We start from the raw sequence: 24,294 nt of genomic DNA, 5'->3' as shown, positions 1-24,294 counted from the left end.
TCACTGGGAAGGAGTGGGGTCCGTTTATCCAGTGTCCACTGGTTCAGAGAGCTACATGATGTAACTCAGCAGGGCTTCAGTGCATGTATCCATGTAACAGTGTGATAATGCAAGAGCTTTTTCTAGTCTGGTGGTTCATAAATACACCTAGTAATCTGTACAAATCTGGAAATTGCTTCGATTGCTTCGGTGGTGCTCAGCAAAACAGGCTCCATATAAACGACTGCGGCGGGTCTAATGAGCGCCAGGGGTATAGACTATGAGTGTCTACACTAAACCTGCTGAGAAGCAGTACCACTGTTCTGGCCCACTCATCCAAATGAAAGACAGTGCATCTGCCAAACCGAGCTAATCATGTCTGGTGAAATTGGACTGATCACTCAAAGGGGGAGGCCAAGGACTTCACAAAGAGGTCCTGCCCAGCCAGGGTCTTGTAATCAGCCGGTGGAATGACATTAGGCCACTTGGTAGCAGTATGATGCATCACACCGCATGTAAATGCTAAAAGCCTGGAGGCTCACATGATCTATCCTCAACTGGCTAACAGCTGAGCCATCTTATTAAGCGGATGTAAATCAGTTAATATCTTTTTTTTTCAACTGCCGACTAAATCAAACTGTCACCAGTCAGTCCTTCTCAGGGGATTCCTGCCAGCTGATCTGCACATTTTTAATTTCCTGGTGCTGAAACATCAGTGCAAGCCCATTGTAATGATGTTTCAGCACCCGCTGCGGTGGCATGGCTGCCAATGTAGAAACTGGGTTCATGGCCAGTTCAAGATATGGTAGCTAACAGCACACAATGATGGTACTATTGGCTGGCTATAAAGAGGACTGCAGTTAAACTGGCCCCAGACATGGATAACCGCTGGCAGGGGGAGCCAAGTTTGTTCGTCCAGGATCCTACATGCAATCAATCCTTCGGCTCCCATTGGCTCCCATTGGCTCCCATTGACTCCCATTGGCTCCCATTGGCTCCAATCGACTTTGGCATTTTCTTTGGGTTGTGGAGAAAACGGAGGAGGAGGAGGAGGAGGAGGAGGGGGAGGAGGAGGGGGAGGGGGGGGGGCAGCATTTCTCTTCCTGTCAGAGGAAGGGTCCAAGCCCAGCATCACTGGGTCCAGTGTTGTGGCCGGTGAAGCGCGCTCGTTCAAGAAGAGAGGGAGAGAGAGATCATTACAAAGACACACCCGGTTGTCGGATCTCCGATTCTGGACCCCGCTTCAAGAAGAAGAATGCCTCAGGAACGGATAGACAGCAACTCTGGAAGGGAGAGAGGGAGAGAGTCTGAAACTGGCACACATCACAGTCGGATAAGCCCCAAGGGGTTAGATATAGCTAGCTATCTCTCTATGCATCTATCGATCTGTCTCTCTATTTATTTATCCATCTATTTATCTATCTATATCTGTCTATCTATCTGTTTATCTGTCTATGTCTGATTAACTATCCATCTTTCTGTCTATGTTGATTCAGCTATAGTCTGACAGTGTTATCAATGTACAGGTAGCGTGTACGGTAGCTATACTATCACTCTTCATTATAATGTATAAGTGCAGCCCCCATTTCAACCATAGACCGTTCTGCCTTCAACAGCTGCTGCTGAGAAGCAACCATAGTATTGTGTTGTCCAATCTAAAGGATGTCTCCACGAACGTTGCTCTATGTACTATTCATGCCTGCATTATTTTTTGCTTGTGTGTGTGTATGGAGGCATGTATGAGTGCATATGCATGTATGTGTGTGTGTGTGTTTGTGTGTGTATGTGAATATGCATGCGTGCATACCATAAGTGTGTATGTGTGTGTGTGTGTGTGTGAGCTTGTGCATGCTTGCATTCCTACGTGCATGTATGTCTGTGTAGGGTTGTGTGTAGGGTTGTGTGTGTGTGTGTGTGTGTGTGTGTGTGTTGTGGTAACCCGGTGCTCGGTTGGGCCAGGTTCCACGGACAAACCACGCTTACCATTGGGGTTTTAGCCATTGCAGGCATTTATTTAACAATCATCTTAAACAATCAAACCATGAAGGAAACGCGGTCTCTAGGTCCTCCGTGGGCCTCTAGGCTCTCTGGCTCTCTTGCTGCCACGAGCACTTCCTTCTTCCTCCCGTGCCGTGCTGCTGTCTGTCCTCGACCTCCTTTAAGATGGCTCCTCTGCCACCGGCCAGGTGTCCACCAATCACCCTGATTGGGGAGGCGAAAGGGATGCTCTCCGTCGCCGGCTGGTGGGTGGGGGTGGTATACCCCGTCCTTCACGGTCCCTCGGGCCTGTCCAGGCCGAGGTTTACGTGGCGGGATGCCACAGTGTGTGTGTGTGTGTGTGTGTGTGCCCGTGTGTGTGTGTTTAACCACTCATTAACTTCTCCCCTGTGTAACTCCCCTCCTCCCTGTGGTTGCTGGTCAGGAGCACCTTGAGTCTGCGCTGACCTGGTGCACGGAGAGAGGGGGGGGGGGGGGGGGTGAGTGACCTGGTGCACGGAGAGAGGGGGGGGGGGGGGGACAGTGACCTGGTGCACGGAGCCGGAGAGAGGGGGGGGGGACAGTGACCTGGTGCACGGAGCCGGAGAGAGGGGGGGGGGGGGGGGGGGGGGACAGTGACCTGGTGCACGGAGCCGGAGAGAGGGGGGGGGGGGGGGGGGACAGTGACCTGGTGCACGGAGCCGGAGAGAGGGGGGGGGGGACAGTGACCTGGTGCACGGAGAGAGGGGGGGGGGGGGGGGGGGGGCAGTGACCTGGTGCACGGAGAGAGGGGGGGGGACAGTGATCTGGTGCACGGAGAGAGGGGGGGGGGGGACAGTGACCTGGTGCACGGAGAGAGGGGGGGGGGGGACAGTGACCTGGTGTACGGAGAGGGGGGGGGGGGGGGGGACGACAGTGACCCGGTGCACGGAGAGAGGGGGGGGGGGGGGACAGTGACCTGGTGCACAGAGAGAGGGGGGGGGGGGGACGACGACAGTGACCTGGTGCACGGAGAGAGGGGGGGGGGGGGGGGGGGCAGTGACCTGGTGCACGGAGAGAGGGGGGGGGGGGGGGGGACAGTGACCTGGTGCACGGAGCCGGAGAGAGGGGGGGGGGGGGGGACAGTGACCTGGTGCACGGAGAGAGGGGGGGGGGGGGGGGGACAGTGACCTGGTGCACAGAGAGAGGGGGGGGGGGGGGGACAGTGACCTGGTGCACGGAGAGAGGGGGGGGGGGGGGACAGTGACCTGGTGCACGGAGAGAGGGGGGGGGGGGGGGGACAGTGACCTGGTGCACGGAGAGAGGGGGGGGGGGGGGGGGGCAGTGACCTGGTGCACGGAGAGGGGGGGGGGGACAGGGCTCTCGTTCGGAAGCTGCATCTCCAACCTCCGCTTTCACAACATGAGTCATCCAGGAACTCGATGACTGCGCCGTGCTGCGGAGCTGCTTTCTCTTTCCAGGACATTCTGTCAGGAGCTATAGTACTACCCGTACGAGTAACACTTGAGTGGGCCACTCCACCACCGGTACATCGGATAGAGAAGTGGGCAAGATGACAACGCTAGAACCCAGTGCCGGAGCAGCAGCCATCACCACGACCACTGGAGGCTCCAGTGGTCCAGGAATATATACAAGACATATGTAGACATAGTAATATGAAACGGAAAGAATGAACATGATATGATGTCAAAGGGCACAAGGGTTCCTTACTAGGTGCAAATGTAAATAGTAATAAAAAACACAAAGAATGGAATACATAGAATGTCTACGAGAACATGCAGACAGAAAAAATAACATAAAAGAATATCGATATGTCACCTCTGAAGGGGATGACGGCTAACAGTTCAGGCAGGTACTTTAGTCCCCAGGTAGAAAGATGGGAATCGGATGGCAGGAAGTTTCTCGACATGCCACTGGGCTTGGCTGCCTGGGCGGGAACTATACGTAGAGAGAAGAGATGGCTTAGGCCCTAGGGTTAGGGTCAGGGTTAGGGTTAGGCTAACCCCAACCTTAACCCTAACGATACGCAGAGAGAAGAGATGGCTTTGTTTACAGCTGTAGTTACACTGGATGTGGCGTTCCTGAGTCGGACACCACAGCTTCCCACACTCACTCAGCTCATCCAACGTGAATGCACAGCTGTATTGTAATGGATTCTCTCTTGGTCAGTGCATGGCATTGTGCTGCCAAGGTGTGCGCTGGTTTCCTTAAGGGGACTGTAAACAATCATCATCGGGGACAGACAGTGAGATATGGAACAGAAAGCACACAGCACATCCTTCGGTTTGCTCCAGTTTGGTGTCTTTCTGCAAACTAGATCAAGTCACAATGGAGTGCTTGTATTGGGTCTGGGCGCACAAGGAGTCCACAGCCAGAGAACACACACACACGCACGCACGCACGCACAAACGCAAGCACACACGCACACACGCACACACAGACACACACAGAGGGAAGGATAGGTGGAAAGGTAGGTAGGTAGATAGGTAGAGAGAGAGAGAGAGAAAGAGTAATATTGCATTGTAATATTTATCGTCGTTAAGCTTCACATTCTACTTGGATTTTCTAATACACGGGTGCCCTCTAGGGGAAAGGCAAAGATACAACACGAATAGAACCAAAACAGAACGAGTTAACATATCAAAACATAACGATAGTAATAAAAAATAACATATTATTCCAACGTTTAATGATTGAGTTATTTGCCTACTACAATAATTATTTTTACATTAATTAATTAACTGCATTAATTCGTTATGTTTGTTTGCACGACATAATTCCCAATAGCCCATACATTCCGGTTATCAATCTGTATCCATAATCAATGGTTTGGACAATAAATAAATGTTATGAAAACAATAGGTTTGAAAAGCTCAATGCAAGCAGAAGTGCGCCAACTGTTTTGATCAGGTGTCCGCGGCAGCGACACCGAACACACCTCCTTCCACAACCGAAAGAGAAAGTTGGAAGTCAAAATAGTGAAGCGATCTCAAACGACCTTTCACATCGATCCGCAGCATTACAGCACTGCAGACATCAGGGACTGGTACAACTAAAAGTGGGTTGTTTGAAGAACCTTTTTTCTGCCTAGTGGTTGCTATTTAGGTGAGTGCTGCATGCAGCGCTCAACTATTCTTCTTCTTAAAGTTTTATTTTTTCTTTCTTCTTCTTTATTATTCTCTACAAACTTTGGGACCTATCTCCTTCCTGAATCTTCACCTAGAGACTCCATTCCAATTTTAAATTATTCAGATTAGTTTGGAGTCGCTCGCTTCTTTTCCGATTTTTAAAGTAGGCTATTTTATACTTTTTAATATATTCTACTTTTTAAATAGGCCTACTTGTTTTTACAATGGAAAGACGGAGGAGCCTTCCGCCCATTCTCTGACACGTACTATTTCAGCCTTCGTAACTTGTTTTTGCCCCTATAGCACCAATAGGAAGCGGCGCGCTGCAGCACCGTTGTGATATGTTTTGAAAGAAGCAGATCAACAAACGTAGGCCTAGTCGGTATAGGCTACCGGGAGCCGTAGTGTACAGGGAGCCAGTTTAGTTGAATGAGGACAGGGGTGATGTGGTCAGATGATTTGGTGCGGGTGATGATCCGGGCGGCTGAGTTCTGAATGATCTGCAGTCTGTTGATGAGTTTGGTGGGAAGTCCGGTGAGTAGGGCGTTGCAGTAGTCTATGCGTATGTGACAAATTAGTAAACTAGGATTTCAGTGGCCCTGATGCCCATGATCTTCTGTTTGTGCTTACAATGATCGTCACATAAATTCATAGCTACTCCTATTATACTGTCGTATTAACTACCTTTTTTACCGTCGCGGTTTGCCTACAGAGCAGCGCACCTGCATTAATTAGGCCTATATCCGTGAATTGTCACAATTTCTCAGAATCAAAGGTGAAAGTAGAAACGGGTGGCCAAAAGCTGTCATATTGTTAGAAATGTGTGCTTTTGGCACAAAAATAAATAAATGATGTGTCCCAGATCATGAATGAATAGATTAAATGACGTGGCTCTCACATATTTCCGTGAGACTGGGTTGTTTCGGCTTCAGGGCGGTTGCTGCGCGGTGGTGTGAGAGCAGCTGAAAGTTTCAACACGGGGAAAGCTGAGCGGTAGGGCAAAATCTGTGCGCGTTCACGTCGGCAACCGCTTCCTGGTCCAACAGCCGCGATTGTAACCGCCTCCCTTCTGCCGCCCTTCCCTCATTAAAATGAATGGAGTGAAAGCAGATGAAAGTCTTACATTTCGGCTGGTTTTAAAATAAACTGGTGGGATTATTATAATTATTTCTACAAATATCAATCAACACCATACCTTTCATATGGCATATCGTTTGTGCAGCTAGTAGGCCTACCACTATTACTTCAGCTACTACTACTGCTACCATTAGGCCTACTACTAGGCTACTACTACTATTACTACTACAGCTAGTACGTACCACTACTACTACTATCCTCCAGCTTTGACAGTAGCTTCCAGCTTTTGCAACAATGTATTTCATCCCTTTGCCTCTTCAGATAATGCAATTCAGCATCTGTCAGTTTTCAATTTCAGCCTCCAGGTTTTTCAGCAGTGCACTGCAATACATCTGCCCTTTCAGTTTCTTCAGTTCAATTCCTTTTACATGTCTGCGTTTTTAGCAATGCTTTGCGTTATTCGTTCTTTATTTGTTTCCAACCATTTACATTTTTTTTAAATGGTGTGCATGTTTATATTGTTTCCTCCATTTAGACTTTTGAACTTTGTTCAAATCCCTTTGCTTGTTTAAGCCATTTAACCTCTCTTTACGTCTTAATCTATGTTGCTTTATTAAAACATATTTTCAGCCTCACTTTGTACTACAGCACTTACCGCATTTTCAGCAGGAAATGCATTTTCTAGTTTAGTTTTGCTATTCTTGAACGAATTCATTGAGTAAATAGGCCTACCAATAAGTCTACTTCAACTGAGTGTTTGTTCCAGCAATTAAATAACAAAAGAAGGTTAAAATGTAAGGAAACATAATATACTTTTCTATTGATACATTTTTGAAAAACCTTGTTTTATCAATTGTGGATGAAAAACTTGATCCACTTCAATTTGCTTACCAGTCAGGGAGTGTTGAGGACGCAAAGCTTTTAATACTCAATAACTTATACAAACATTTATAAAAGCCACAAGCGCATGTCAGGCTTTTGTTTGCAGACTTTTCATCGGCATTCAACACGATACAGCCGCATCCTTTAATAGAAAGATTGCTATGTGATTTTAAATTGCCCCACCAGCTCGTATTATGAATTTTGGACCTCTTGATTGACCGAGTGCAGAGAGTGCCTGTAAATGGCAGTATCTCAGTCTCTAACTATGTCAGGCTCACCCCAAGGGTGGGTCCTTTTGCTCTTACTCTTTATTATGTATACTGACGGATGCAGGAGCAGTCAGGAGGAAAAAAATTCTGACGATACCGCGTTACTGTCCCTTCTGCAAGGCTCAGATTCAGACCGCAGGAATGCTCTCACTGATTGTATTTCTTGGTGTGATGATAACTTCTTGGACTTAAATATATCCAAAAAAAACAACAAGGGACTGACTATTGATTTTAGACGCAACAGAAATGTAGCCAAAGAGTGTATCATACATAACGAAAGTGTGGAAATAGTTACATCTTAGAATTATCTGGGTACTATTTTCTATGATCACCTTAAGTTTGATGTGAACACTGAGGCTATTGTGAAGCGAGGGCAACAGAAAATTCACCTTCTCCAAAAAACTAAATTCCCTTTCTGTCAGTCCCGTCATCCTCTGTCGTTTTTATCAACCTTTTATTGAGCGTCTCCCGAGCTTTTCTTTTATCTGCTGGTTTCACAGCCTCACAGTAAAAGACAGAAACAGCCTGAACAGTATTGACAACAACTGTTCCAAGATCACCAGAGTAAAACAAAGGGACTTGAGTTCTTCTTGCAATCGGCAAATCATCCAGGAAGCAGCAGGTATTTTGGTTCTTCTGGTCATGTTCTTACAAGAGATTCTCTGTGTTTCCATCAGGGCGTCGCTACGCTTCACCTGCTTGTAGAACTAACCGCCATTCCAAGTCGTTCACCCCTCTGCAATTCGACTACTACAGTAGATGCTTCGTAGTTGGGTATGTGTATTTGTTGTTTGTTTGTTATTGTATGTACAACAAGCTGCTCAAACGAATTGCCCCTAGTTGGATTAATAAAGTATATTGTATTGTATTCTCTTCTATGAAAAAATAATCAATTCTTGAATATGATTGATGAAAAAAAATTAGAGCTCTTTATTACGTGGAAAAAGAAAACTCAAAGGGTCTATACAGCCTGCCTCATCAATAAATGTAGACAGGGCATGAGCCATCTTGGATGGAGACACAGACTTGGAGCTAGATCAGTCCAAGGTCGGTTCCATAACACAGTCTATGTCACCGCCAAAGATCAGACGTTGAGAGTTCATGTTAGGTAAAACAGATCAACCTAGATGTAAAACTGGCATCATCCCAATTAGGACGGTATATACAAGCAAACTGTGTCTAGAATATTAAAGAGGGAGCCAGTCACTATGACCAAACGGGCCTGTGGGTCTGCTATGGACTCAGTGGCCCTCATTTATCAAACGAGCGTAGGCCTACGACAGAAAACGTGCGTAAAATGGACGTACGCTCATTTCAACGTTGAGCTTGGCATTTATCAATTTGAACGTGAGCGCAGGCTGCGATGAAATCTCACGTCAGGTCTGAGCTCGTGTACGCAAGTTTTTTTGGCGCAACATACGGGTATTTCAATGATGAATAGTGCAGCACAAGTAGCCCATGTTCAACATCTGTATTAATTACTAATAAATTGGAATTAGCCCAGCCGTTCAAACAATTACAATCAAGTCAGGCCTAATTAAAAACAGTATTGCTATGAAAATAATTAGAATGTGACAGGTGAAATGTTTATTCATCTGTCTATATTAACAGGAGCTTTGCCAAATAGGTGATCGTGTCTCAGCGATGGCAGATCTGGCTCTGTTAAGGACCTCAACGCACAGACGAGAGAGTTTTTCGAGACCGCGCCGATTTTTTTAAGGAGGGCGATATGGCTCTTGAGTCGTTTTCGTCTCCCAAGGCATCTCCTGATGGAGCTATGCAATGCTTTGGAGCCACAGTTAAGGCGAGGAACTAGGCGATCAAACGCAATACCTGTGCAGGTTTGCTCTACCTTGGGATTGTTGGCCACCGGGATCTTGCAGCGGGAGATCGGGGACAGGTCTGCTATTTCCCAGCCAAGTATTAGCCGAACCATGCCAGCAGTTTTGGCAGCTATAATGTCCCTCTCCGAACGTTATATTAAATTCCCATATAATAACGATCAGCAAACTGGAATCAAACGGGATTTTTATGCTATTGCTAGGTTTCCAAATGTGATTGGTGCGGTTGATTGTACCCATGTGCGTATGAACCATCTATTAAAGATCCCATGCCATTCTATTTTATGATGCTTTAATATAGGTATTAGTGGGCCACAAACACAGTATTCAAAGACGTCCCCGAAATTCAGCCGTGGTGCAGAGTTACAGTCACTCCGAAACAGTCGCACATTGAGCTTCCCCCAAACGCGCTGTTTCGGTGGGCGTGTCAAGGCAGGTCAAGGAGGGGGGTGGGGGTGTGGCCCTGAGCAGCTTGTAGCCACTACCATGCGCTCTGTATACGGTGGGCGTGTCAAGGCAGGTCAAGGAGGGGGGTGGGGGTGTGGCCCTGAGCAGCTTGTAGCCACTGACAGTACCATGCGCTCTGTTTACGGTGGATGTATCGCAATGGCTCTTAGAAACCCATATTAAACATAGATATCTATATCATATAATATATAATATATACTATCACGGCCAAAAACTGTGTGAGCCTCCAGACGATAGGTTATTATGAATCTCAAACGACCTCGTCTACTTCAGATTGATGTGGAAGTGGAAGAACCAGAGACGTCGGAGAACCCGACGAAGTCCTTTGTGATTCATTATATCGTCTGGACGCGCACACAGCTTTTGGCCGTGATAATATGTATTATTTGATATAGATATCTATGTATTATATGATATTATTTAGATATAGAGCAGAGCTCCAGGACTGTAACGCAAGTGTTGTACACTTCCTTGTTATTTGGATAACCGTTCTGCTGTTGGTGTGATTGCGCATAACACGTCGGACTCTCGTCTCTGGTATTTCTACAACGAGACTCGTAGTGGGGGTTATCTCAGCCATGGTTGAGAATGAATTGGGGGAAAGGAACTTTGGCTTTGACTCCCTGAAGTCATGAACCACGACATGGAGGAGAAAGAGATTGTTGACCACGGTCGTCTCACGCTGCACGGTCGTCTTACGCTGCAGTCGCACTGCACCGGCCTCCTCCCGTTTCTTGCTTGGCCGGCTTCACAGCCGCAACACGTTTTTTGGTGCTGAGCTTCATGTCGGACCATTTTTTCTTCACCTTATTCGGAATTAAATAACTTTAACGGAATGCAAACAATAGCATATATGTGAAATGTTTTAAGCTGGATAACAGAAGTTGTACATTTAATTTATTATTTAATTAATTTAATTAACAAACCTCTTCCGTAGCCCGACGAACATTGGAAACACTATTCACTGCAACAGTTATTTCCTTCCATATAGTATTCTTTTGCTGGCCTTTAATGCCAGCTTTTAGGCTACCAAATAAAACCAGACGGTTCGCATCCACCAGTGACCCGAGCGTCTCCATTTGGGTCTCGGAAAAATTCCTCTATTTTACCGTTGGCCGTTTCTCCATGTCGTAAAAGTTAGGGGCGAGACTTCTGAAGACGTGCTTTTATATGGGCGTGTTACGTTAATTACGATCGATCTCAGCCGCCGTATTTATCAACACCAAGATCCTTCGTACGCTGGGATTGGTGTGATACGAAGGTTTCGTAAATCTCACGTGGGTCCTATCGTAAGATGAATCATGCGTTCAGATTTGCGCTCATTTCTACGTTCGTTTGATAAATGAGGGCCAGTAAGAGGAAACTGTACATTTTTGTGTATTAATATCGCTGTTATTTTTGCCTTGGTATTGAATTGTGAATGGTAAAGTTGTCCTACCCATTGTTTTTTAAGTTTCATATGGTCTGATGCTACCAAATGCGGTTCTTGTAAAAATGCTATTTCTGTTCTTAATTTTTTAAGGTGGGCAAAGATTTTGGCCGTTTCACCGGCCCTCTCATGCCTTTTACATACGTATTGTATTCTCTTCTATTAAACTATTTCCCTTATAACCTTGCAATATGAAGATTATGGATGCAAGCAGAGATGACATGGAGGAAGAGGAGGAGAGTGACGAGTTTCTGCTGCTTGAAGAATACTGCGCTCGGCAGGAGAAGCTCAGGTTACGTCGTTCTGGCGTTGGCGTAGGCAAACCATACCTACAATCTGGCTGGCATTCAAAAGGCACAGGCTTGAAACGATCATCAATTTCATCAGGTAGGCCTTAAAAGTGTGTGTGTGTGTGTGTGTGTGTGTGTGTGTGTGTGTGTGTGTGTGTGTGTGTGTGTGTGTGTGTGTGTGTGTGTGTGTGTGTGTGTGTGTGTGTGTGTGTGTGCGCGTGCGTGTGAGAGAAGGAATTTGCAGATAGATGCGCTGGATAAGTACAAAGGCCGAGGGAAATCCCCCTCTTTAAATTGCGTCGCCAAAATCCATGTTTTTCATTGCAGACGTTGAAGGCTTCCTTCCAAATGTGATATTTTTTTCTCCATTCTACCACACTATTTGTGTTACCATAAGATGTGTCCTAAATGTTGACCATTGATGCCGATCGTAGTCCACCAACATAGTTGTTGAGAACCTCTGTTCTGGAACACCAGCTTGATTAACCGGGTCATCCCAGTCGTGTTTCATACCAAAAGTATCACAGTGTCAATCCCCACTCTATCATCGGCCCCATTGTAAAATCGATATATATTGAACATATGCATGGAAAGATTAGATGCTAGCAGGAAATCATGATGTGCTGAATATGTTGATGTGTTTGCAGACTCAGTGCCGATTGCAGAAGGTGATTTGACTGTTGATGACTCTAGTTCAGAGCCCCAACAAGGTCTGTGTGTGTGTGTGTGTGTGTGTGTGTGTGTGTGTGTGTGTGTGTGTGTGTGTGTGTGTGTGTGTGTGTGTGTGTGTGTGTGTGTGTGTGTGTTTGTGCATCTTAATGATGTCGTACATAAAGGACAACTTTATTTATTTTTAGGATTTTTAACCTGGATTTAAACATTTTTGAGATTGGTTCCACAACGCTGCAGCCGTAATCCATGAAAATGAGCTGCAATGTAATCTTCGAGCCAATACCATCCGCCAACACATGTCCCCTAAAAGTAATCGCTTTTGCCACTGGCTCAGATTATGGAAAGGATCCTGACAGATAGTTAGGCATTCATGGTGTATCTGTGGATACCTTAAATTCCAGTTTTGATATACCGGTACACATCTTAAAAAAATGTGTTTGGTTTCGATATCTCATTGCATTAGGTCAGTGAGTAATTCCTCATAAGCGCAATTCACCAAATAGCCTAAAGGGGGAACAAATTCACACATAAACGGCATTTTCTATTAAACCACTGTCTGTGTCTTTGTGTGTGTGTGTTTGTGTGTGTGCATGTGTGTGTGTGTGTGCGTGTGTGTGTGTGTCTGTGTGTCTGTCTGTCTGTCTGTCTGTCTGTCTGTCTGTCTGTCTGTCTGTCTGTCTGTCTGTCTGTCTGTCTGTCTGTCTGTCTGTGTTTGGATGTACGTGGGTGGGTGATGGGAGTAAAAAAACAAATGCTGAAGAACAAAGACTGAGGCATCTAGTAGTAATGACTATACCCACCATGATCCGCTTGCAGTCCTAGTTAAGGACTGCAACTAGGACTCACTGAGGTGTGAGTGGAGTTGCATGAAGAGAACAGTGGAACCATGGGGGAGAGCTGGAGAGTAGAGAGCTTGTTTGTTGGACCAGGAAAAGCGTACGTTAGCGTTATCGAAAAGATTTGGGTGAAGGAGAGTTGAGATGGTCGTGACATTAGGGAATTATCCTGCAACCACGCAGGATGGTAGGGGTCCTTTCCATAATGATATAATATAATCTGAGCCAGTCAGTGGCAAAAACAAGCACGTTTAGAGGACTTTTGCCCTTTTAAGATTACGGCTCCATCGTTCTCTCTCAACACTGAACCAATCTCTAAGAACGTTGTCTGCATTAGTCCCTTACACCCACAATTATTGGATAACAGGGTCCAGGTTGAAAAATCCCAAAGTGTTCCTGTAAACAGCACAGTTAATTCAAGGTCATTAAAGTTCAGGACAGCCTGAGCTAAACTACATACAGCACTTTCTGTCAAAGTCCCCCTAGTTCTTCTAGTGATCTGAATGTTAGAACTCCCTACTGACAGCTACAGTATATCTATGTTTATCAACAGTCATTGATCCACTTTATACAATTTGGCAAATCAATTAGGGAAATACACTTGGATCGATATCTGTACAACTATTGTTTTATATAAAAACAGATTAAAATAATAATAAAAAATATAAAATGATATAAAGACTATATATATTATCAAGCTTTATATCAACAACATTTCTTTGTCTTGCAGATTTGGTGGAGAAACTCGTGGTGTTGTTGAAAAAAGAAGGAGACGACATGAATCAGAAGGTGAGTGTGTTTTTTATATGTATATGTTTGTGCAAATTGTCTGTTCTCACATGTAAGGTTAGGTTACCTTTATTATCCCAGAGGGGCAATTTGCTGCACAGCCAGCAGTAATACAAACATCAAGAATCGACACACAAACAACTCACACAAACAAAATGGAATGACATGATGTTAATCAGAAAGCCCTTCTCCCTTCTCCTCAACTCGTGGCCTCTCCTTCTCTTCTCACCGCTCCTCTGCTCTCTCTGTCCGGCTGCAGATCCAGCAGAACGAGGTGCTGCAGCAGCAACTCCAGGGAGCCTTCAGCTACTCCCTGTTTCAGAGGTTGATGGCCGCACTGCAGGGGGCCCGCCCTGTGGGCTCAGCGGCCCCGGGCGGCCCCCCTGCCCCCCCGCCCCCCCCCGCCCCCCCCGGCCCCCCCGGCCTCTGAAGCGAGGCTGCGGAAGGAGCAGATCGCCTGGGTCTTTGAGGTGACGGACAGGCTGTCGACCATCGACCAGATCCCCAAGAGGAGAGCGCTGAGCTTCGGCAGTCGCTTCCTCCGCCAGAACCACTCCGACTGGGTGCAGCAGCACGGAGGCTGGGTGAGAATAAGAATAAAGAATAGACGAATAGACTCCTCCATTAAACGGGCTTGAAGGAAGGAACGTCATTCTGTGATGCCTAAGATAATTCTCACCATGATAACCCTTAAGAACATTATTAGGAGTCAATCGACCTACGATTACAGAGGTGAACCTGCTGCCATCGTCTCCCTTTCTCTCCTGTTTAGGAAGGAGTGCTTCCGGTTAAAGGTGAACGTGGCCTCACCTGTACGTCAACAGACCTGTCCTGAGAGCAACAACGTTCTCTCTGTTCCTACTCAATCTTTATAACAACATGACCTTTTGTAATTATAGAGGCCAATCTTTTAAATGACAATTTGTTAAATTATGTGTTCTCATAATGTTATCTAATTTGTTAATAATGTACCCCTATATTATGTGTTTTGCGACCTATTTTTGTATCCAACATTATTGTACACCGATGTGATCGGTTGTTTTGTTTTTGTTTCTGTATAGAAGTGCATTCTGGGTCATTGACCGTTAGTTAAGACTTAGCACATGCCATGGCTGCTGATGATGTACCGAATATGAAAACGCATCACATTTGTACCTTACAGTTCTGATTTAACTATCTCAACAAGAATATTTTAGACTGGACTTAGAGATGCTGTTTGTGTATGTCGTGCAGAGTTTATTAGTTTTAAAAAATTGAACCAAAATTGTTTTCCATTAATGTTTTGCATTTTATTCATTACATTTTTTTTCAATTGTATTACAAATAATAAACAGCAGTGCTTTTTAGCGATTTGCCCATTAATATGCTCTTTTGAAATGTAATAGGCCTCCCTTCATCACAGAAGTGTAATGGGCGGGATGAAAAAAAGGGGCAGCTCATTCCATTCCCCATAACAGTGCCCACAATGAACATCATGAGAACATCTATTATAATTTTTTCATCTACATTTAGGGCATTTAGCAGACGCTTTTATCCAAAGCGACTTACAATAAGTATATTTGTCATAAGAAGTGCATCAATATATCGCTGTCGGTACAGAAAGGATGTTCATAGAACCAAGTGCAAGAACCACAATCGCTAGGCTAACCAATTCCCCGTGTTACAGCCATGATAGCAGCGACTGCAGTTGCTACACAGTTACGTATATGGATGGATGGATGCATGGATGGATGGATAGATAGATGGATCTGACTGGGGATAGTATGGTAAGGTGGTAAACAGTCTGGTTATGCTTTTAAACTGTTTATTATCTTTACAGAAGGACTAGTCTGCTTTATTTTGAGATGTCACTGGAATCCCGATGTTTCTTTCTAAATAACTAAGTACCATTAGTGACTAGAATCATTGTATCACTTGAATTGAACTAATGAAGTCCATAGTCACCAGTATATGTACCAATTAATATCGAATTTTTTTTATTATATTATTATATATATTTGTAAATGCCCTTAGGTACACTGGTGAAGGAGCATACGCATGCGAATGCCTTCATTGTTTTGTGTGTGTGTGTGTGTGTGTGTGCTTGTTTGTGTTCCAGAGATGTGCGTGTCTGGAGGTGGTTATTGTGTGAATAGTTTGACAGCCTATGAGCCTCCAATCGTGAGATACGCCTACCAGAGCTGGCATGAGTGGACAGTCCAGCGCCACGACACCATCTGCCCTTAATATTAATATGCATGGTACTTATGTGAGCAGATAGTTTTGGCTTGTTGTTATTATACTTTCTTTGTACCGTGCTTTACAGCAGAATGTACCACCGTAAGTAACCACCTAATGGCGCAAGGAAAACTGAAGTGATTTCCTGGAGGCAATAACACTGGCATCACAGAAGTAAACACAGACAGAAGTTATGTATTAATCATTTTATTATACATTAGAGATCAAAGTAGGACTATAGTACAACGCGTTATATACACACAATGCACAATATAAAAAAAGACATGGAGTAGACTTGGCCTAAGACATCATAGAACAAAATAGCTTAAGTATAATACATAAGTATATAATACATATGTATAATACAGCTGCTATCACTGCAGTAGCTGCTATCATGGCTGTAACACAGGGAATTGGTTAGCCTAGCGATTGTTGTATTTGCACTTGGTTCTATGAACATCCTTTCTGTACCAACAGCGATATATTGATGCACTTCTTATGACAAATGTACTTATTGTAAGTCGCTTTGGATAAAAGCGTCTGCTAAATGCCCTAAATGTAAATGTAAGTGTAAATTACATAATTAATAATGTTTTATTCTGTTCTGTTCACTTTGTAATCCTGTTTCGAAAAGTGCTACACAAATATTATATATATATATATAAATATCCACAATCCACAATATATATAAATATATAAAATATATTAAAAAAAGAAGTAACCCTTGTGCTTTGACATTGTATTCTTCAGTGGCGTGGTTGTGTGGATTAAACCTCTGTTGAGGCTTCACTCAGACATAGCTGCTGGGGTTGTAGACCTAGGAGTTGTAGCCTATTCCTCACTCAGAGGTGGTTGTAGAGCTAGGAGTTGTAGCCTTATTCTTCACTCAGGGGGGGGTTGTAGAGCTTGAGTTGTAGCCTTCTTCTTTTGACTGTAGAAGAACAAAATGAAACAAAAGAGGAGAAAAAAAGAGATGAGATCATTGAAAAACAATTAACATGAATAAGTCTGTTACTGTCTGGGTTGAAATGCCATGTTGCGTTTCTTGCAGATAGTTAATAACTCAAGCATTATTTGTTGTAGATATTATGATGTATTGTATATTGTTATCGACATATTGGAGGCTGTAACGTAGACTTACAGGTGGCGACCGCTTTTGGAGTTGGGATTCACACAGAACTTCCCACCATCCTTCCTAGTCACACTGTTGGAGAGGAGGGACAATTCGTTTTTGAGTCATTATATCAAGTCATTATTGTTAGCATTTTGTTTTTTTGCTATTTTCAACCATCCATTATTATTACCATTATACATCCCAAGATGGAGGACAATGATGGATAGAATAATGTTTAATTCAAAATAAAAGCAGCATGCTTTACACACACAGGTTACTAACAGCTTTTAGTAACCTGTGTATATATTTATTGATTCCAAGTTACAATCTACATGCCATGGACAACATGTGTATTATTGTCCCTAAAACTCTATATACAGTATTAATTGGATTAACAGAAAACAAGTGTAGAATTCTTACACAATCTCCATTTTGTCACAGAAAGCGGATGGATTGTGGATGTCGAATGTTTGTGCATCTTCGCTATATCTTTGGAAGCGTGAACAGAGACAACGGCTCGTCTGAGGTCCTAGAAACAGTGAGAGAGAAAAGAGGAAGAAAGGGAGCCACTTTAAAACAATGTATACAACGCATGACCCGTGAAGAAAGGAGGCACAATTTGGGAGATATACTTTGCGTTTTGCAAACGCACACACACACACACACACACACACACACACACACACACACACACACACACACACACACACACACACACACACACACACACACACAAACCAAACACACACACACACACACACACACACACACACACAAACCAAACACACACACAAACGCGCACACAAACCAAACACACACACAAACACACACACACACACAAACCAAACACACACAGACACACACACACAAACCAAACACACACACACACACACACACACACACACACACACACACACACACACACACAAACCAAACACACACACAAACACGCACACAAACCAAACACACACACAAACACACACACACACAAACCAAACACACACAGACACACACACACACACACACACACACACACACACACACACACACACACACACACAATAAACTGCTTAACCAGCGTAATGTACTCACTCTGGGCGCTGGAGAGCGATGCCAGCAGGCTCAGGAGCAGCAGGACTTTGATGAGGCTGAACATGGTGGCTTTCATCTCTTCTCTTGTGGCTTCACAAGGTCACTGGTGCTGTCTTGGTCTTCCAGGCAAAGCGAGAGGACTAGGAGGTTCAGGACTCAGCAGAGACAGGTGGATTGTGAAGGATGAACCACCGGGGTCTCTTTATATCCATCTCCTCCACAGAAAGTGACATCAACTCGTCGTAGTGATGCAAGGGGGAATTCTTCATAACGTGGAAAACGAAACTGCTCTGGCCAGTCAAACCTTTGAATGTTTTACATTCTTGCTGCATATTACTTCCTGTTTTTGATGTCATATTTCCGACCCCCTAAACAATTCCAATATTAATACGTATGCATGGTTGATACCATATCATTGGCTAAAACGACAACCGCAAAAATAATAAAGATATTTAGGCATAATAACACTTTTTTTTTTTTGTTCTATGTTTATTATGTCCTGCATAAGTAAAATTTTGTTGGCCAAGAAATATTAGTAACACTTTACATTAATTGTACATTTATTAACCATGAATTAACATTTGTGATTGCAGTAATACTCATACAAAATAGCACCAGCATCCGGGTGAAAGTTAGGGTTAAGGTCAGATTTAGGGTTAGGGTTAACACTTACTCGAAATTTAATGTTTACTGAATATGGCACGATTAGTAAATGATAACTAGACCATTAGTTAACCTTTCATTAAATGTTACTCTATTGTTAGTTCATAGTTGTTTTACACATTTACTCATTTTAATTACAGTTTTAGCCCGTTGCTTGAACACGTTTTGCAAATCTTGGCTCATTGTGTCATAACGCAACACACAAGCAAATAAGACAACACTAGGAAATATACCATTCACATATTGAAACGCTTCTATCGAAACCTAACAATCCTTTGTCAAATTCTCACTCTGACAAAATGATACACACTTGCATAATTTGAATACACTTTCAGATCAGCAGCAGCACAGTAGTCTACTTTATATAAAACACTGCAGTCTTTCATATTCACTGTTTTTATTCAGTTCAACAGAAGGCACGTTTTCACAACAACCAAAAATCAAATATTCAATGCTGTACATTGCAGAACTCTACTTTGAAGTGCAGTAAATTCAGTTTAAGCAAAAATAAAACAAAAACAAAAGAAAAATACACTGTGTGTACTGTACTGTAAACACAGAAAACACAGTAATTGTGCGTGGATGGGCTAATGGATCCTCGCCTTCTGTGCAGAATCCATCCATGGATTAACCTTCCCTCAATGTCTCCGCAGGCCTGTTCCATTGCCTGCAGAAGAGCATGTGGTTGGCGGTCATATGCGCACCATCTCCAAGCCGGAAAGAAGTCTTCGATAGGGTTTAGAAATGGCGAGTAACGGGGCAAGTATAGGACTTCAAATTGTTTATGGTTGGTGAACCAGTTGCGGACCCAAACAGCCCGATGGAAACATTATCCCAGACAATGACAAACCTGGGCTGCTCAGATCTATCCTGTACAGCTGCATAATGAAGTGCATCTAGAAATGTGATGATATGTTGGGTATTGTAGGGACCTATGTTTGCATGATGGTGCAGTTACCCTCGAAGGCTTAGCGGCCTTGATATATTTCCCCCGCGCTGCCCCGGGACGTACAAAATTGCCCTTTGGCCTTTTTGTAGCTGGCTGATTGGTGTTCAGTTTTGTAAGCAAGTGTTTTCAGGTGTGTATCCAAGTACTTACTTTATTTTGAATAGATGTGTTTTCCCAATGGTACGCTGAGATTTCATTTTTGAACTAAGTGTCTTATGTATGAAATAGTGTTCAGTGTGCAGGAGCAGGTGTGTTGCAGAAAGGAGAAAGGGCGTTGCAGAATTGCAAGTTGTGTTACTTTGGTCTAAGCATGTGTCTATAGTGTTCAAGCAATAGGCAAAAACTGTAATGTATCCTTAATGTAAAGTGATACCAAAATATCTCTTCTCCAGATAATGAAACTCCACAGTTTTGTCCAAAACGTAGAACAAGAACAAAGCGCAAAGCATAAAGTACAGCATTATATCTAATTTAATAATGGTCTAATAATGGGCCAGGATTCAAAAATGCTATGATAAAATGAGTGGTAGTCCGATGCATAGTGCCTGGCTACCTTTGGTATACGACTCACCTATACATCTTGTTACCCCACCAAAGTAAGTGACAGGTGATGTTGAGTATTTTGAGTGGGTTGGAACCTGTAAGAGGTTCAATTAGTTGCAATAGCGGGTATCACCTCACACACATTTAAAATGTTCCTTCATTGGAACAAAAGGTTCCAATGAAGATGCATTTTCCGTCTAGACGTTGGCCTTCAAGCTGATATTCATAATTTGGTATTTAGAGCATGGTGGAACTATGAAGACATGTCTGAGACCACCGTCTAATTTCCTTGTCACTGCGTGCCCCATCCGCTCGCGTGTCCCACTTTCACGAAGTGTCCCACTTTCACTGAAGAACACGCCCCCTCCCCTCCCACCCACCCGCCCTCCCGCCCGACGGCACCCCTACCCCCACCACCCCCGCCCCTAACTCAAACGATTGGTTAGAAATTACCAGAGAAATGACTTGTGCAAGCTTTTGGTTTCATTTCCCTTTTTCATCAATTTGTAAGGCTGGAGAAAGGATCTGTCTTTCTTAGGAAATCTGACATTTATTGAAAAAGTAGAACTGGGTCAAGGGAAGAGGTGGTTTCCAGTCATGCAGGGCAAAGTTGACCAAAGCATAGGCCTACTTTGTACCAGAACATGATGCCATGCATCAAATCAATCATATTACCTCCTTTCTATTGGGAGGACAAATGTGCTTTGATTGGCCACTGGTTAGAAAACCTCTAGATAAATGCAGTCTATTTACCATACATATGTTGAACATATTATATATCTCTTGACTCTCTGAAATCTCTCCAAGAAATGATATTGACCTCAATGACCGTCTCATCTCAATGTACCAGACAGTACAGGAGATCCTTTCTTATAAAATAAAATAAGACGGCTTGAATCTGTCTTCTTTTTAATAAACTACCGGTATACTGAAGATGGACTGAGGCAAGAAGAGGATTCCATGCGGCCACAGACCCTGTCTTGGCCCTCGCAGGCCGACGGCCGTAACGCACTTGGCGACCTTTAGAACCGCATGGTCGTCAATGTTTCAGGGGTTATATTTCCGTTGGGTGCTCAGTGCTTTTGTGCGTCATTAACATTACAGGAACTCTGCATGCAACTTGATAAGGGCAAGAACAAAACCAATGAAGCCAAGCCATTCGTCTGTGTACCAGGGCTACCCAGTGCTGCTCCTTGATCACACAGGAACTCTCTTTTACTTTCTGCTGAGATACACTAACCCTAACCCTAACGCCCATTAACACTGAATGTGGGCGTTTTTTCTAATTTTTTGAGGCCGAAGTCCTGCTGCCAAACTGGGTTTGGTTTATCCTTCAATTATTGGGTTAGGGTTAACCCTAACCCTAACCCTAAACTGGGTTTGGTTTATCCTTCAATTATTTTGTACCTAATTCCAGATAAGCAAAGTAGTATCTTATCAATTCTGTAGGGCGACTATTGCCATACTAACTATAGTTAATAGGCCTACATATATAGGTTTAAGCCACTAGATACATATTTACTATAGCAGTACGGCCCTTCTAGCCTGGGGCAGATCGCCACTGATAACGTCCGTTCAATCGAGGGATGAGGTTCAAAGCGTGTGATAAGTGATCCGAGCCTTTTATCCAAAGCAACATCTACTGTGGTCTCGATCTACAGTCATGGAAGATTGTGGATATTGGGACTTTCGGCTGGGATTCAAACACCCTTGCAATCAACCACCCTCACCACTGACTGTAGAAGACTATCCATCCCAAATACAGCAACCCTGTAGCCTGGCTATTGCCAGACCAAGCTCCATCGTAGACTGCACGTTGGTCTGGGGAGGCTGCTGTCATTTTCTTCACCACAAGAGGCGTGATCAACGGGCCTAGTTCAAACGACTGTACGCAATTGGCTGCTTGCCGTCGCATCCCTGTCGTCGTTGTGTTAAACCAACCTGAGCTACTGCCGTCAGGGAGGCGGTACCAAAGCCTAAGGGCCAAAACCCAGAGGATGACAAACTGTTTTTTCCCCAAAGCAGTCAGACTCCTGGAAAAACCCACTACCCCCCAACCATCCACACGCACACCACAACAACAGACTGGTATTTAACCATCTTGTATTTGCACAGCATTTATCTATTGCACAATAACCCTACCTGTGTCTGCTATCACTACCACTTAAACACCCTACACTTCACACTTTATTATACCTCATTACTTTTTATTATTATTGATGCTGCTACTTACTTATTTATTTTTATACTTATTTTATATTTTTTTACTTAATTTCTTTTCATATGGTTTCTTATCTTTATTTATTTTATTTTGTACTGTTGCTGCTATGTGAATGTTGAGGAACCAAGCCTAATCATTTTACTCTTGTGTACTGTAGAATAAGATAATAAAAGTGATTCTGATTTTGAGTGTGTTTTTTTATATGTATATGTTTGTGCAAATTGTCTGTTCTCACATGTAAGGTTAGGTTACCTTTATTATCCCAGAGGGGCCATTTGCTGCACAGCCAGCAGTAATACAAACATCAAGAATCGACACACAAACAACTCACACAAACAAAATGGAATGACATGATGTTAATCAGAAAGCCCTTCTCCCTTCTCCTCAACTCGTGGCCTCTCCTTCTCTTCTCACCGCTCCTCTGCTCTCTCTGTCCGGCTGCAGATCCAGCAGAACGAGGTGCTGCAGCAGCAGCTCCAGGGAGCCTTCAGCTACTCCCTGTTTCAGAGGTTGGTGGCCGCACTGCAGGGGGCCCGCCCTGTGGGCTCAGCGGCCCCGGGCGGGCCCCCTGCCCCCCCGGCCCCCCCGCCCCCCCCGCCCCCCCCGCCCCCCCCCGGCCCCCCCGGCCCCCCCGGCCTCTGAAGCGAGGCTGCGGAAGGAGCAGATCGCCTGGGTCTTTGAGGTGACGGACAGGCTGTCGACCATCGACCAGATCCCCAAGAGGAGAGCGCTGAGCTTCGGCAGTCGCTTCCTCCGCCAGAACCACTCCGACTGGGTGCAGCAGCACGGAGGCTGGGTGAGAATAAGAATAAAGAATAGACTAGAAGAATAGACTCCTCCATTAAACGGGCTTGAAGGAAGGAACGTCATTCTGTGATGCCTAAGATAATTCTCACCATGATAACCCTTAAGAACATTATTAGGAGTCAATCGACCTACGATTACAGAGGTGAACCTGCTGCCATCGTCTCCCTTTCTCTCCTGTTTAGGAAGGAGTGCTTCCGGTTAAAGGTGAACGTGGCCTCACCTGTACGTCAACAGACCTGTCCTGAGAGCAACAACGTTCTCTCTGTTCCTACTCAATCTTTATAACAACATGACCTTTTGTAATTATAGAGGCCAATCTTTTAAATGACAATTTGTTAAATTATGTGTTCTCATAATGTTATCTAATTTGTTAATAATGTACCCCTATATTATGTGTTTTGCGACCTATTTTTGTATCCAACATTATTGTACACCGATGTGATCGGTTGTTTTGTTTTTGTTTCTGTATAGAAGTGCATTCTGGGTCATTGACCGTTAGTTAAGACTTAGCACATGCCATGGCTGCTGATGATGTACCGAATATGAAAACGCATCACATTTGTACCTTACAGTTCTGATTTAACTGTCTCAACAAGAATATTTTAGACTGGACTTAGAGATGCTGTTTGTGTATGTCGTGCAGAGTTTATTAGTTTTAAAAAATTGAACCAAAATTGTTTTCCATTAATGTTTTGCATTTTATTCATTTTTTCTTTTTTCAATTGTATTACAAATAATAAACAGCAGTGCTTTTTAGCGATTTGCCCATTAATATGCTCTTTTGAAATGTAATAGGCCTTCCTTCATCACAGAAGTGTAATGGGCGGGATGAAAAAAAAAGGGGCAGCTCATTCCATTCCCCATAACAGTGCCCACAATGACCATCATGAGAACATCTATTATAATTTTTACATTTACATTTAGGGCATTTAGCAGACGCTTTTATCCAAAGCGACTGACAATAAGTACATTTGTCATAAGAAGTGCATCAATATATCGCTGTCGGTACAGAAAGGATGTTCATAGAACCAAGTGCAAGTACCACAATCGC

At 44.0% G+C, this 24,294-nt stretch overlaps 2 long non-coding RNA genes across 3 annotated transcripts; one reads left to right on the top strand and one right to left on the bottom strand.

The window, feature by feature from the left end:
- Nucleotides 1-16,045: 16,045 nt before the first annotated feature.
- Nucleotides 16,046-18,328, bottom strand: LOC115550522 (uncharacterized). Of its 2 annotated transcripts, XR_003977901.1 has the most exons (5): nt 18,061-18,328; nt 17,389-17,497; nt 16,996-17,058; nt 16,773-16,785; nt 16,046-16,728 (listed from the first exon to the last, which is right to left on the bottom strand). It is a non-coding gene; the product is annotated as an uncharacterized LOC115550522 (long non-coding RNA). The 2 variants fall into 2 exon arrangements; XR_003977900.1 differs by having other exon boundaries at nt 16,046-16,785.
- A 4,701-nt stretch (nt 18,329-23,029) lies between these two features.
- Nucleotides 23,030-23,999, top strand: LOC115550523 (uncharacterized). The gene is made up of 2 exons (XR_003977902.1): nt 23,030-23,232; nt 23,426-23,999. It is a non-coding gene; the product is annotated as an uncharacterized LOC115550523 (long non-coding RNA).
- Nucleotides 24,000-24,294: the final 295 nt, after the last annotated feature.

Source organism: Gadus morhua, chromosome 9 (genome assembly GCF_902167405.1).
Source record: "Gadus morhua chromosome 9, gadMor3.0, whole genome shotgun sequence".
NCBI classification, from domain to species: domain Eukaryota; kingdom Metazoa; phylum Chordata; class Actinopteri; order Gadiformes; family Gadidae; genus Gadus; species Gadus morhua.
Note: the sequence above shows the minus strand (reverse complement) of the source record. Positions and strands in the feature narration are given on the sequence as shown.